Source organism: Rhinoderma darwinii, chromosome 3 (genome assembly GCF_050947455.1).
Source record: "Rhinoderma darwinii isolate aRhiDar2 chromosome 3, aRhiDar2.hap1, whole genome shotgun sequence".
In the NCBI taxonomy this organism is placed as follows: domain Eukaryota; kingdom Metazoa; phylum Chordata; class Amphibia; order Anura; family Rhinodermatidae; genus Rhinoderma; species Rhinoderma darwinii.
The window spans coordinates 415486556-415499805 of record NC_134689.1 but is presented as its reverse complement, the minus strand read 5'-3'; the positions used below and the strand labels follow the sequence as shown (position 1 = coordinate 415499805).

The window sequence follows — 13250 nt, the reverse complement described above, 5'->3', positions numbered from 1 at the left end:
GAAAGGGAAAATACTATTACCAACTCAATGGGAAAAAACTGGGAAATAAATTTATGAATTTCAGTTGACTGAAAAGTTAAGGGTAGTAACCAGTGTCAGGCAGCTACTGCCAAGGCAAAAAGACTGTAAATTAGTTTCCATTTGGATAATCTACAATGTGGATCATACTAATTTCCAAGGTCTGTCTGTACTGAACACCCTACGAGCTGGAAGTAGAGCCAGTGTTTGCATTACATGCCATAAAAAGACCCTTTAAATTTGTTGATTTTATATGCCCTCAATTCCATTCGTTTAATTATCTCTACGAGAGAATATTATAAAAAACATTTGTGTTGCTAAATCGTGTTTATGGCGTACAACAAGGTCCCACCGAGAGTTGAACTCGGATTGCTGGATTCAAAGTCCAGAGTGATAACCATTACACCATGGAACCCTTGACAATAGAGGGAGGTTTGGATATTTCTACTAAACAGGCAGTACGTGTAATTACAATAAAGGGTCGGCTATCAATCAAAGTCGACCTCCCACAATAATCAAGAGGGCATAGCTTCTGTGACTGCATGATCACCAAGATGTACAATTATTTTCTATTGCGGTTATATAACAAAAGCTAGAACCCTGCATTTAGAAAGGGAAAATACTATTACCAACTCAATGGGAAAAAACTGGGAAATAAATTTATGAATTTCAGTTGACTGAAAAGTTAAGGGTAGTAACCAGTGTCAGGCAGCTACTGCCAAGGCAAAAAGACTGTAAATTAGTTTCCATTTGGATAATCTACAATGTGGATCATACTAATTTCCAAGGTCTGTCTGTACTGAACACCCTACGAGCTGGAAGTAGAGCCAGTGTTTGCATTACATGCCATAAAAAGACCCTTTAAATTTGTTGATTTTATATGCCCTCAATTCCATTCGTTTAATTACCTCTACGAGAGAATATTATAAAAAACATTTGTGTTGCTAAATCGTGTTTATGGCGTACAACAAGCACTATCAATACAATACTCATTGAAAAGGTACTACACTCAGAAAGAAGTAAACTGTGGCAAGGTCCCACCGAGAGTTGAACTCGGATTGCTGGATTCAAAGTCCAGAGTGATAACCATTACACCATGGAACCCTTGACAATAGAGGGAGGTTTGGATATTTCTACTAAACAGGCAGTACGTGTAATTACAATAAAGGGTCGGCTATCAATCAAAGTCGACCTCCCACAATAATCAAGAGGGCATAGCTTCTGTGCCTGCATGATCACCAAGATGTACAATTATTTTCTATTGCGGTTATATAACAAAAGCTAGAACCCTGCATTTAGAAAGGGAAAATACTATTACCAACTCAATGGGAAAAAACTGGGAAATAAATTTATGAATTTCAGTTGACTGAAAAGTTAACGGTAGTAACCAGTGTCAGGCAGCTACTGCCAAGGCAGAAAGACTGTAAATTAGTTTCCATTTGGATAATGTACAATGTGGATCATACTAATTTCCAAGGTCTGTCTGTACTGAACACCCTACGAGCTGCAAGTAGAGCCAGTGTTTGCATTACATGCCATAAAAAGACCCTTTAAATTTGTTGATTTTATATGCCCTCAATTCCATTCGTTTAATTATCTCTACGAGAGAATATTATAAAAAACATTTGTGTTGCTAAATCGTGTTTATGGCGTACAACAAGCACTATCAATACAATACTCATTGAAAAGGTACTACACTCAGAAGGAAGTAAACTGTGGCAAGGTCCCACCGAGAGTTGAACTCGGATTGCTGGATTCAAAGTCCAGAGTGATAACCATTACACCATGGAACCCTTGACAATAGAAGGAGGTTTGGATATTTCTACTAAACAGGCAGTACGTGTAATTACAATAAAGGGTCGGCTATCAATCAAAGTCGACCTCCCACAATAATCAAGAGGGCATAGCTTCTGTGCCTGCATGATCACCAAGATGTACAATTATTTTCTATTGCGGTTATATAACAAAAGCTAGAACCCTGCATTTAGAAAGGGAAAATACTATTACCAACTCAATGGGAAAAAACTGGGAAATAAATTTATGAATTTCAGTTGACTGAAAAGTTAAGGGTAGTAACCAGTGTCAGGCAGCTACTGCCAAGGCAAAAAGACTGTAAATTAGTTTCCATTTGGATAATCTACAATGTGGATCATACTAATTTCCAAGGTCTGTCTGTACTGAACACCCTACGAGCTGCAAGTAGAGCCAGTGTTTGCATTACATGCCATAAAAAGACCCTTTAAATTTGTTGATTTTATATGCCCTCAATTCCATTTGTTTAATTATCTCTACGAGAGAATATTATAAAAAACATTTGTGTTGCTAAATCGTGTTTATGGCGTACAACAAGCACTATCAATACAATACTCATTGAAAAGGTACTACACTGAGAAGGAAGTAAACTGTGGCAAGGTACCACCGAGAGTTGAACTCGGATTGCTGGATTCAAAGTCCAGAGTGCTAACCATTACACCATGGAACCCTTGACAATAGAAGGAGGTTTGGATATTTCTACTAAACAGGCAGTACGTGTAATTACAATAAAGGGTCGGCTATCAATCAAAGTCAACCTCACACAATAATCAAGAGGGCATAGCTTCTGTGCCTGCATGATCACCAAGATGTACAATTATTTTCTATTGCGGTTATATAACAAAAGCTAGAACCCTGCATTTAGAAAGGGAAAATACTATTACCAACTCAATGGGAAAAAACTGGGAAATAAATTTATGAATTTCAGTTGACTGAAAAGTTAAGGGTAGTAACCAGTGTCAGGCAGCTACTGCCAAGGCAAAAAGACTGTAAATTAGTTTCCATTTGGATAATCTACAATGTGGATCATACTAATTTCCAAGGTCTGTCTGTACTGAACACCCTACGAGCTGGAAGTAGAGCCAGTGTTTGCATTACATGCCATAAAAAGACCCTTTAAATTTGTTGATTTTATATGCCCTCAATTCCATTCGTTTAATTATCTCTACGAGAGAATATTATAAAAAACATTTGTGTTGCTAAATCGTGTTTATGGCGTACAACAAGGTCCCACCGAGAGTTGAACTCGGATTGCTGGATTCAAAGTCCAGAGTGATAACCATTACACCATGGAACCCTTGACAATAGAAGGAGGTTTGGATATTTCTACTAAACAGGCAGTACGTGTAATTACAATAAAGGGTCGGCTATCAATCAAAGTCAACCTCACACAATAATCAAGAGGGCATAGCTTCTGTGCCTGCATGATCACCAAGATGTACAATTATTTTCTATTGCGGTTATATAACAAAAGCTAGAACCCTGCATTTAGAAAGGGAAAATACTATTACCAACTCAATGGGAAAAAACTGGGAAATAAATTTATGAATTTCAGTTGACTGAAAAGTTAAGGGTAGTAACCAGTGTCAGGCAGCTACTGCCAAGGCAAAAAGACTGTAAATTAGTTTCCATTTGGATAATCTACAATGTGGATCATACTAATTTCCAAGGTCTGTCTGTACTGAACACCCTACGAGCTGGAAGTAGAGCCAGTGTTTGCATTACATGCCATAAAAAGACCCTTTAAATTTGTTGATTTTATATGCCCTCAATTCCATTCGTTTAATTATCTCTACGAGAGAATATTATAAAAAACATTTGTGTTGCTAAATCGTGTTTATGGCGTACAACAAGGTCCCACCGAGAGTTGAACTCGGATTGCTGGATTCAAAGTCCAGAGTGATAACCATTACACCATGGAACCCTTGACAATAGAGGGAGGTTTGGATATTTCTACTAAACAGGCAGTACGTGTAATTACAATAAAGGGTCGGCTATCAATCAAAGTCGACCTCCCACAATAATCAAGAGGGCATAGCTTCTGTGACTGCATGATCACCAAGATGTACAATTATTTTCTATTGCGGTTATATAACAAAAGCTAGAACCCTGCATTTAGAAAGGGAAAATACTATTACCAACTCAATGGGAAAAAACTGGGAAATAAATTTATGAATTTCAGTTGACTGAAAAGTTAAGGGTAGTAACCAGTGTCAGGCAGCTACTGCCAAGGCAAAAAGACTGTAAATTAGTTTCCATTTGGATAATCTACAATGTGGATCATACTAATTTCCAAGGTCTGTCTGTACTGAACACCCTACGAGCTGGAAGTAGAGCCAGTGTTTGCATTACATGCCATAAAAAGACCCTTTAAATTTGTTGATTTTATATGCCCTCAATTCCATTCGTTTAATTATCTCTACGAGAGAATATTATAAAAAACATTTGTGTTGCTAAATCGTGTTTATGGCGTACAACAAGGTCCCACCGAGAGTTGAACTCGGATTGCTGGATTCAAAGTCCAGAGTGATAACCATTACACCATGGAACCCTTGACAATAGAAGGAGGTTTGGATATTTCTACTAAACAGGCAGTACGTGTAATTACAATAAAGGGTCGGCTATCAATCAAAGTCAACCTCACACAATAATCAAGAGGGCATAGCTTCTGTGCCTGCATGATCACCAAGATGTACAATTATTTTCTATTGCGGTTATATAACAAAAGCTAGAACCCTGCATTTAGAAAGGGAAAATACTATTACCAACTCAATGGGAAAAAACTGGGAAATAAATTTATGAATTTCAGTTGACTGAAAAGTTAAGGGTAGTAACCAGTGTCAGGCAGCTACTGCCAAGGCAAAAAGACTGTAAATTAGTTTCCATTTGGATAATCTACAATGTGGATCATACTAATTTCCAAGGTCTGTCTGTACTGAACACCCTACGAGCTGGAAGTAGAGCCAGTGTTTGCATTACATGCCATAAAAAGACCCTTTAAATTTGTTGATTTTATATGCCCTCAATTCCATTCGTTTAATTATCTCTACGAGAGAATATTATAAAAAACATTTGTGTTGCTAAATCGTGTTTATGGCGTACAACAAGGTCCCACCGAGAGTTGAACTCGGATTGCTGGATTCAAAGTCCAGAGTGATAACCATTACACCATGGAACCCTTGACAATAGAGGGAGGTTTGGATATTTCTACTAAACAGGCAGTACGTGTAATTACAATAAAGGGTCGGCTATCAATCAAAGTCGACCTCCCACAATAATCAAGAGGGCATAGCTTCTGTGACTGCATGATCACCAAGATGTACAATTATTTTCTATTGCGGTTATATAACAAAAGCTAGAACCCTGCATTTAGAAAGGGAAAATACTATTACCAACTCAATGGGAAAAAACTGGGAAATAAATTTATGAATTTCAGTTGACTGAAAAGTTAAGGGTAGTAACCAGTGTCAGGCAGCTACTGCCAAGGCAAAAAGACTGTAAATTAGTTTCCATTTGGATAATCTACAATGTGGATCATACTAATTTCCAAGGTCTGTCTGTACTGAACACCCTACGAGCTGGAAGTAGAGCCAGTGTTTGCATTACATGCCATAAAAAGACCCTTTAAATTTGTTGATTTTATATGCCCTCAATTCCATTCGTTTAATTATCTCTACGAGAGAATATTATAAAAAACATTTGTGTTGCTAAATCGTGTTTATGGCGTACAACAAGGTCCCACCGAGAGTTGAACTCGGATTGCTGGATTCAAAGTCCAGAGTGATAACCATTACACCATGGAACCCTTGACAATAGAGGGAGGTTTGGATATTTCTACTAAACAGGCAGTACGTGTAATTACAATAAAGGGTCGGCTATCAATCAAAGTCGACCTCCCACAATAATCAAGAGGGCATAGCTTCTGTGACTGCATGATCACCAAGATGTACAATTATTTTCTATTGCGGTTATATAACAAAAGCTAGAACCCTGCATTTAGAAAGGGAAAATACTATTACCAACTCAATGGGAAAAAACTGGGAAATAAATTTATGAATTTCAGTTGACTGAAAAGTTAAGGGTAGTAACCAGTGTCAGGCAGCTACTGCCAAGGCAAAAAGACTGTAAATTAGTTTCCATTTGGATAATCTACAATGTGGATCATACTAATTTCCAAGGTCTGTCTGTACTGAACACCCTACGAGCTGGAAGTAGAGCCAGTGTTTGCATTACATGCCATAAAAAGACCCTTTAAATTTGTTGATTTTATATGCCCTCAATTCCATTCGTTTAATTATCTCTACGAGAGAATATTATAAAAAACATTTGTGTTGCTAAATCGTGTTTTTGGCGTACAACAAGCACTATCAATACAATACTCATTGAAAAGGTACTACACTCAGAAAGAAGTAAACTGTGGCAAGGTCCCACCGAGAGTTGAACTCGGATTGCTGGATTCAAAGTCCAGAGTGATAACCATTACACCATGGAACCCTTGACAATAGAGGGAGGTTTGGATATTTCTACTAAACAGGCAGTACGTGTAATTACAATAAAGGGTCGGCTATCAATCAAAGTCGACCTCCCACAATAATCAAGAGGGCATAGCTTCTGTGCCTGCATGATCACCAAGATGTACAATTATTTTCTATTGCGGTTATATAACAAAAGCTAGAACCCTGCATTTAGAAAGGGAAAATACTATTACCAACTCAATGGGAAAAAACTGGGAAATAAATTTATGAATTTCAGTTGACTGAAAAGTTAACGGTAGTAACCAGTGTCAGGCAGCTACTGCCAAGGCAGAAAGACTGTAAATTAGTTTCCATTTGGATAATGTACAATGTGGATCATACTAATTTCCAAGGTCTGTCTGTACTGAACACCCTACGAGCTGCAAGTAGAGCCAGTGTTTGCATTACATGCCATAAAAAGACCCTTTAAATTTGTTGATTTTATATGCCCTCAATTCCATTCGTTTAATTATCTCTACGAGAGAATATTATAAAAAACATTTGTGTTGCTAAATCGTGTTTATGGCGTACAACAAGCACTATCAATACAATACTCATTGAAAAGGTACTACACTCAGAAGGAAGTAAACTGTGGCAAGGTCCCACCGAGAGTTGAACTCGGATTGCTGGATTCAAAGTCCAGAGTGCTAACCATTACACCATGGAACCCTTGACAATAGAGTGAGGTTTGGATATTTCTACTAAACAGGCAGTATGTGTAATTACAATAAAGGGTCGGCTATCAATCAAAGTCGACCTCCCACAATAATCAAGAGGGCATAGCTTCTGTGCCTGCATGATCACCAAGATGTACAATTATTTTCTATTGCGGTTATATAACAAAAGCTAGAACCCTGCATTTAGAAAGGGAAAATACTATTACCAACTCAATGGGAAAAAACTGGGAAATAAATTTATGAATTTCAGTTGACTGAAAAGTTAAGGGTAGTAACCAGTGTCAGGCAGCTACTGCCAAGGCAAAAAGACTGTAAATTAGTTTCCATTTGGATAATCTACAATGTGGATCATACTAATTTCCAAGGTCTGTCTGTACTGAACACCCTACGAGCTGGAAGTAGAGCCAGTGTTTGCATTACATGCCATAAAAAGACCCTTTAAATTTGTTGATTTTATATGCCCTCAATTCCATTCGTTTAATTATCTCTACGAGAGAATATTATAAAAAACATTTGTGTTGCTAAATCGTGTTTATGGCGTACAACAAGGTCCCACCGAGAGTTGAACTCGGATTGCTGGATTCAAAGTCCAGAGTGATAACCATTACACCATGGAACCCTTGACAATAGAGGGAGGTTTGGATATTTCTACTAAACAGGCAGTACGTGTAATTACAATAAAGGGTCGGCTATCAATCAAAGTCGACCTCCCACAATAATCAAGAGGGCATAGCTTCTGTGACTGCATGATCACCAAGATGTACAATTATTTTCTATTGCGGTTATATAACAAAAGCTAGAACCCTGCATTTAGAAAGGGAAAATACTATTACCAACTCAATGGGAAAAAACTGGGAAATAAATTTATGAATTTCAGTTGACTGAAAAGTTAAGGGTAGTAACCAGTGTCAGGCAGCTACTGCCAAGGCAAAAAGACTGTAAATTAGTTTCCATTTGGATAATCTACAATGTGGATCATACTAATTTCCAAGGTCTGTCTGTACTGAACACCCTACGAGCTGGAAGTAGAGCCAGTGTTTGCATTACATGCCATAAAAAGACCCTTTAAATTTGTTGATTTTATATGCCCTCAATTCCATTCGTTTAATTATCTCTACGAGAGAATATTATAAAAAACATTTGTGTTGCTAAATCGTGTTTATGGCGTACAACAAGGTCCCACCGAGAGTTGAACTCGGATTGCTGGATTCAAAGTCCAGAGTGATAACCATTACACCATGGAACCCTTGACAATAGAGGGAGGTTTGGATATTTCTACTAAACAGGCAGTACGTGTAATTACAATAAAGGGTCGGCTATCAATCAAAGTCGACCTCCCACAATAATCAAGAGGGCATAGCTTCTGTGACTGCATGATCACCAAGATGTACAATTATTTTCTATTGCGGTTATATAACAAAAGCTAGAACCCTGCATTTAGAAAGGGAAAATACTATTACCAACTCAATGGGAAAAAACTGGGAAATAAATTTATGAATTTCAGTTGACTGAAAAGTTAAGGGTAGTAACCAGTGTCAGGCAGCTACTGCCAAGGCAAAAAGACTGTAAATTAGTTTCCATTTGGATAATCTACAATGTGGATCATACTAATTTCCAAGGTCTGTCTGTACTGAACACCCTACGAGCTGGAAGTAGAGCCAGTGTTTGCATTACATGCCATAAAAAGACCCTTTAAATTTGTTGATTTTATATGCCCTCAATTCCATTCGTTTAATTATCTCTACGAGAGAATATTATAAAAAACATTTGTGTTGCTAAATCGTGTTTATGGCGTACAACAAGCACTATCAATACAATACTCATTGAAAAGGTACTACACTCAGAAAGAAGTAAACTGTGGCAAGGTCCCACCGAGAGTTGAACTCGGATTGCTGGATTCAAAGTCCAGAGTGATAACCATTACACCATGGAACCCTTGACAATAGAGGGAGGTTTGGATATTTCTACTAAACAGGCAGTACGTGTAATTACAATAAAGGGTCGGCTATCAATCAAAGTCGACCTCCCACAATAATCAAGAGGGCATAGCTTCTGTGCCTGCATGATCACCAAGATGTACAATTATTTTCTATTGCGGTTATATAACAAAAGCTAGAACCCTGCATTTAGAAAGGGAAAATACTATTACCAACTCAATGGGAAAAAACTGGGAAATAAATTTATGAATTTCAGTTGACTGAAAAGTTAACGGTAGTAACCAGTGTCAGGCAGCTACTGCCAAGGCAGAAAGACTGTAAATTAGTTTCCATTTGGATAATGTACAATGTGGATCATACTAATTTCCAAGGTCTGTCTGTACTGAACACCCTACGAGCTGCAAGTAGAGCCAGTGTTTGCATTACATGCCATAAAAAGACCCTTTAAATTTGTTGATTTTATATGCCCTCAATTCCATTCGTTTAATTATCTCTACGAGAGAATATTATAAAAAACATTTGTGTTGCTAAATCGTGTTTATGGCGTACAACAAGCACTATCAATACAATACTCATTGAAAAGGTACTACACTCAGAAGGAAGTAAACTGTGGCAAGGTCCCACCGAGAGTTGAACTCGGATTGCTGGATTCAAAGTCCAGAGTGATAACCATTACACCATGGAACCCTTGACAATAGAAGGAGGTTTGGATATTTCTACTAAACAGGCAGTACGTGTAATTACAATAAAGGGTCGGCTATCAATCAAAGTCGACCTCCCACAATAATCAAGAGGGCATAGCTTCTGTGCCTGCATGATCACCAAGATGTACAATTATTTTCTATTGCGGTTATATAACAAAAGCTAGAACCCTGCATTTAGAAAGGGAAAATACTATTACCAACTCAATGGGAAAAAACTGGGAAATAAATTTATGAATTTCAGTTGACTGAAAAGTTAAGGGTAGTAACCAGTGTCAGGCAGCTACTGCCAAGGCAAAAAGACTGTAAATTAGTTTCCATTTGGATAATCTACAATGTGGATCATACTAATTTCCAAGGTCTGTCTGTACTGAACACCCTACGAGCTGCAAGTAGAGCCAGTGTTTGCATTACATGCCATAAAAAGACCCTTTAAATTTGTTGATTTTATATGCCCTCAATTCCATTTGTTTAATTATCTCTACGAGAGAATATTATAAAAAACATTTGTGTTGCTAAATCGTGTTTATGGCGTACAACAAGCACTATCAATACAATACTCATTGAAAAGGTACTACACTGAGAAGGAAGTAAACTGTGGCAAGGTACCACCGAGAGTTGAACTCGGATTGCTGGATTCAAAGTCCAGAGTGCTAACCATTACACCATGGAACCCTTGACAATAGAAGGAGGTTTGGATATTTCTACTAAACAGGCAGTACGTGTAATTACAATAAAGGGTCGGCTATCAATCAAAGTCAACCTCACACAATAATCAAGAGGGCATAGCTTCTGTGCCTGCATGATCACCAAGATGTACAATTATTTTCTATTGCGGTTATATAACAAAAGCTAGAACCCTGCATTTAGAAAGGGAAAATACTATTACCAACTCAATGGGAAAAAACTGGGAAATAAATTTATGAATTTCAGTTGACTGAAAAGTTAAGGGTAGTAACCAGTGTCAGGCAGCTACTGCCAAGGCAAAAAGACTGTAAATTAGTTTCCATTTGGATAATCTACAATGTGGATCATACTAATTTCCAAGGTCTGTCTGTACTGAACACCCTACGAGCTGGAAGTAGAGCCAGTGTTTGCATTACATGCCATAAAAAGACCCTTTAAATTTGTTGATTTTATATGCCCTCAATTCCATTCGTTTAATTATCTCTACGAGAGAATATTATAAAAAACATTTGTGTTGCTAAATCGTGTTTATGGCGTACAACAAGCACTATCAATACAATACTCATTGAAAAGTTACTACACTCAGAAGGAAGTAAACTGTGGCAAGGTCCCACCGAGAGTTGAACTCGGATTGCTGGATTCAAAGTCCAGAGTGCTAACCATTACACCATGGAACCCTTGACAATAGAAGGAGGTTTGGATATTTCTACTAAACAGGCAGTACGTGTAATTACAATAAAGGGTCGGCTATCAATCAAAGTCGACCTCCCACAATAATCAAGAGGGCATAGCTTCTGTGCCTGCATGATCACCAAGATGTACAATTATTTTCTATTGCGGTTATATAACAAAAGCTAGAACCCTGCATTTAGAAAGGGAAAATACTATTACCAACTCAATGGGAAAAAACTGGGAAATAAATTTATGAATTTCAGTTGACTGAAAAGTTAAGGGTAGTAACCAGTGTCAGGCAGCTACTGCCAAGGCAAAAAGACTGTAAATTAGTTTCCATTTGGATAATCTACAATGTGGATCATACTAATTTCCAAGGTCTGTCTGTACTGAACACCCTACGAGCTGCAAGTAGAGCCAGTGTTTGCATTACATGCCATAAAAAGACCCTTTAAATTTGTTGATTTTATATGCCCTCAATTCCATTCGTTTAATTATCTCTACGAGAGAATATTATAAAAAACATTTGTGTTGCTAAATCGTGTTTATGGCGTACAACAAGCACTATCAATACAATACTCATTGAAAAGGTACTAAACTCAGAAGGAAGTAAACTGTGGCAAGGTCCCACCGAGAGTTGAACTCGGATTGCTGGATTCAAAGTCCAGAGTGCTAACCATTACACCATGGAACCCTTGACAATAGAAGGAGGTTTGGATATTTCTACTAAACAGGCAGTACGTGTAATTACAATAAAGGGTCGGCTATCAATCAAAGTCGACCTCCCACAATAATCAAGAGGGCATAGCTTCTGTGCCTGCATGATCACCAAGATGTACAATTATTTTCTATTGCGGTTATATAACAAAAGCTAGAACCCTGCATTTAGAAAGGGAAAATACTATTACCAACTCAATGGGAAAAAACTGGGAAATAAATTTATGAATTTCAGTTGACTGAAAAGTTAAGGGTAGTAACCAGTGTCAGGCAGCTACTGCCAAGGCAAAAAGACTGTAAATTAGTTTCCATTTGGATAATCTACAATGTGGATCATACTAATTTCCAAGGTCTGTCTGTACTGAACACCCTACGAGCTGCAAGTAGAGCCAGTGTTTGCATTACATGCCATAAAAAGACCCTTTAAATTTGTTGATTTTATATGCCCTCAATTCCATTCGTTTAATTATCTCTATGAGAGAATATTATAAAAAACATTTGTGTTGCTAAATCGTGTTTATGGCGTACAACAAGCACTATCAATACAATACTCATTGAAAAGGTACTACACTCAGAAGGAAGTAAACTGTGGCAAGGTCCCACCGAGAGTTGAACTCGGATTGCTGGATTCAAAGTCCAGAGTGCTAACCATTACACCATGGAACCCTTGACAATAGAGTGAGGTTTGGATATTTCTACTAAACAGGCAGTATGTGTAATTACAATAAAGGGTCGGCTATCAATCAAAGTCGACCTCCCACAATAATCAAGAGGGCATAGCTTCTGTGCCTGCATGATCACCAAGATGTACAATTATTTTCTATTGCGGTTATATAACAAAAGCTAGAACCCTGCATTTAGAAAGGGAAAATACTATTACCAACTCAATGGGAAAAAACTGGGAAATAAATTTATGAATTTCAGTTGACTGAAAAGTTAAGGGTAGTAACCAGTGTCAGGCAGCTACTGCCAAGGCAAAAAGACTGTAAATTAGTTTCCATTTGGATAATCTACAATGTGGATCATACTAATTTCCAAGGTCTGTCTGTACTGAACACCCTACGAGCTGCAAGTAGAGCCAGTGTTTGCATTACATGCCATAAAAAGACCCTTTAAATTTGTTGATTTTATATGCCCTCAATTCCATTCGTTTAATTATCTCTACGAGAGAATATTATAAAAAACATTTGTGTTGCTAAATCGTGTTTATGGCGTACAACAAGCACTATCAATACAATACTCATTGAAAAGGTACTAAACTCAGAAGGAAGTAAACTGTGGCAAGGTCCCACCGAGAGTTGAACTTGGATTGCTGGATTCAAAGTCCAGAGTGCTAACCATTACACCATGGAACCCTTGACAATAGAGTGAGGTTTGGATATTTCTACTAAACAGGCAGTATGTGTAATTACAATAAAGGGTCGGCTATCAATCAAAGTCGACCTCCCACAATAATCAAGAGGGCATAGCTTCTGTGCCTGCATGATCACCAAGATGTACAATTATTTTCTATTG

The 13250-nt window shown here is 37.7% G+C and overlaps 20 non-coding genes across 20 annotated transcripts; all 20 read right to left on the bottom strand.

Moving 5' to 3' along the window:
• Positions 1-361: 361 nt before the first annotated feature.
• Positions 362-433, bottom strand: TRNAQ-UUG (transfer RNA glutamine (anticodon UUG)). The gene has a single exon. It is a non-coding gene; the product is annotated as a tRNA-Gln (tRNA).
• Positions 434-1050: 617 nt separating this feature from the next.
• TRNAQ-UUG (transfer RNA glutamine (anticodon UUG)) lies at positions 1051-1122 on the bottom strand. Its single transcript has one exon. It is a non-coding gene; the product is annotated as a tRNA-Gln (tRNA).
• A 617-nt stretch (positions 1123-1739) lies between these two features.
• TRNAQ-UUG (transfer RNA glutamine (anticodon UUG)) lies at positions 1740-1811 on the bottom strand. The gene has a single exon. It is a non-coding gene; the product is annotated as a tRNA-Gln (tRNA).
• Positions 1812-2428: 617 nt separating this feature from the next.
• TRNAQ-UUG (transfer RNA glutamine (anticodon UUG)) lies at positions 2429-2500 on the bottom strand. Its single transcript has one exon. It is a non-coding gene; the product is annotated as a tRNA-Gln (tRNA).
• A 555-nt stretch (positions 2501-3055) lies between these two features.
• On the bottom strand, positions 3056-3127 carry TRNAQ-UUG (transfer RNA glutamine (anticodon UUG)). Its single transcript has one exon. It is a non-coding gene; the product is annotated as a tRNA-Gln (tRNA).
• Positions 3128-3682: 555 nt separating this feature from the next.
• Positions 3683-3754, bottom strand: TRNAQ-UUG (transfer RNA glutamine (anticodon UUG)). The gene has a single exon. It is a non-coding gene; the product is annotated as a tRNA-Gln (tRNA).
• A 555-nt stretch (positions 3755-4309) lies between these two features.
• Positions 4310-4381, bottom strand: TRNAQ-UUG (transfer RNA glutamine (anticodon UUG)). The gene has a single exon. It is a non-coding gene; the product is annotated as a tRNA-Gln (tRNA).
• A 555-nt stretch (positions 4382-4936) lies between these two features.
• Positions 4937-5008, bottom strand: TRNAQ-UUG (transfer RNA glutamine (anticodon UUG)). Its single transcript has one exon. It is a non-coding gene; the product is annotated as a tRNA-Gln (tRNA).
• A 555-nt stretch (positions 5009-5563) lies between these two features.
• Positions 5564-5635, bottom strand: TRNAQ-UUG (transfer RNA glutamine (anticodon UUG)). The gene has a single exon. It is a non-coding gene; the product is annotated as a tRNA-Gln (tRNA).
• A 617-nt stretch (positions 5636-6252) lies between these two features.
• TRNAQ-UUG (transfer RNA glutamine (anticodon UUG)) lies at positions 6253-6324 on the bottom strand. Its single transcript has one exon. It is a non-coding gene; the product is annotated as a tRNA-Gln (tRNA).
• Positions 6325-6941: 617 nt separating this feature from the next.
• Positions 6942-7013, bottom strand: TRNAQ-UUG (transfer RNA glutamine (anticodon UUG)). The gene has a single exon. It is a non-coding gene; the product is annotated as a tRNA-Gln (tRNA).
• A 555-nt stretch (positions 7014-7568) lies between these two features.
• TRNAQ-UUG (transfer RNA glutamine (anticodon UUG)) lies at positions 7569-7640 on the bottom strand. The gene has a single exon. It is a non-coding gene; the product is annotated as a tRNA-Gln (tRNA).
• A 555-nt stretch (positions 7641-8195) lies between these two features.
• TRNAQ-UUG (transfer RNA glutamine (anticodon UUG)) lies at positions 8196-8267 on the bottom strand. Its single transcript has one exon. It is a non-coding gene; the product is annotated as a tRNA-Gln (tRNA).
• Positions 8268-8884: 617 nt separating this feature from the next.
• Positions 8885-8956, bottom strand: TRNAQ-UUG (transfer RNA glutamine (anticodon UUG)). The gene has a single exon. It is a non-coding gene; the product is annotated as a tRNA-Gln (tRNA).
• A 617-nt stretch (positions 8957-9573) lies between these two features.
• TRNAQ-UUG (transfer RNA glutamine (anticodon UUG)) lies at positions 9574-9645 on the bottom strand. Its single transcript has one exon. It is a non-coding gene; the product is annotated as a tRNA-Gln (tRNA).
• A 617-nt stretch (positions 9646-10262) lies between these two features.
• Positions 10263-10334, bottom strand: TRNAQ-UUG (transfer RNA glutamine (anticodon UUG)). The gene has a single exon. It is a non-coding gene; the product is annotated as a tRNA-Gln (tRNA).
• A 617-nt stretch (positions 10335-10951) lies between these two features.
• Positions 10952-11023, bottom strand: TRNAQ-UUG (transfer RNA glutamine (anticodon UUG)). Its single transcript has one exon. It is a non-coding gene; the product is annotated as a tRNA-Gln (tRNA).
• Positions 11024-11640: 617 nt separating this feature from the next.
• Positions 11641-11712, bottom strand: TRNAQ-UUG (transfer RNA glutamine (anticodon UUG)). The gene has a single exon. It is a non-coding gene; the product is annotated as a tRNA-Gln (tRNA).
• Positions 11713-12329: 617 nt separating this feature from the next.
• TRNAQ-UUG (transfer RNA glutamine (anticodon UUG)) lies at positions 12330-12401 on the bottom strand. The gene has a single exon. It is a non-coding gene; the product is annotated as a tRNA-Gln (tRNA).
• Positions 12402-13018: 617 nt separating this feature from the next.
• Positions 13019-13090, bottom strand: TRNAQ-UUG (transfer RNA glutamine (anticodon UUG)). The gene has a single exon. It is a non-coding gene; the product is annotated as a tRNA-Gln (tRNA).
• Positions 13091-13250: the final 160 nt, after the last annotated feature.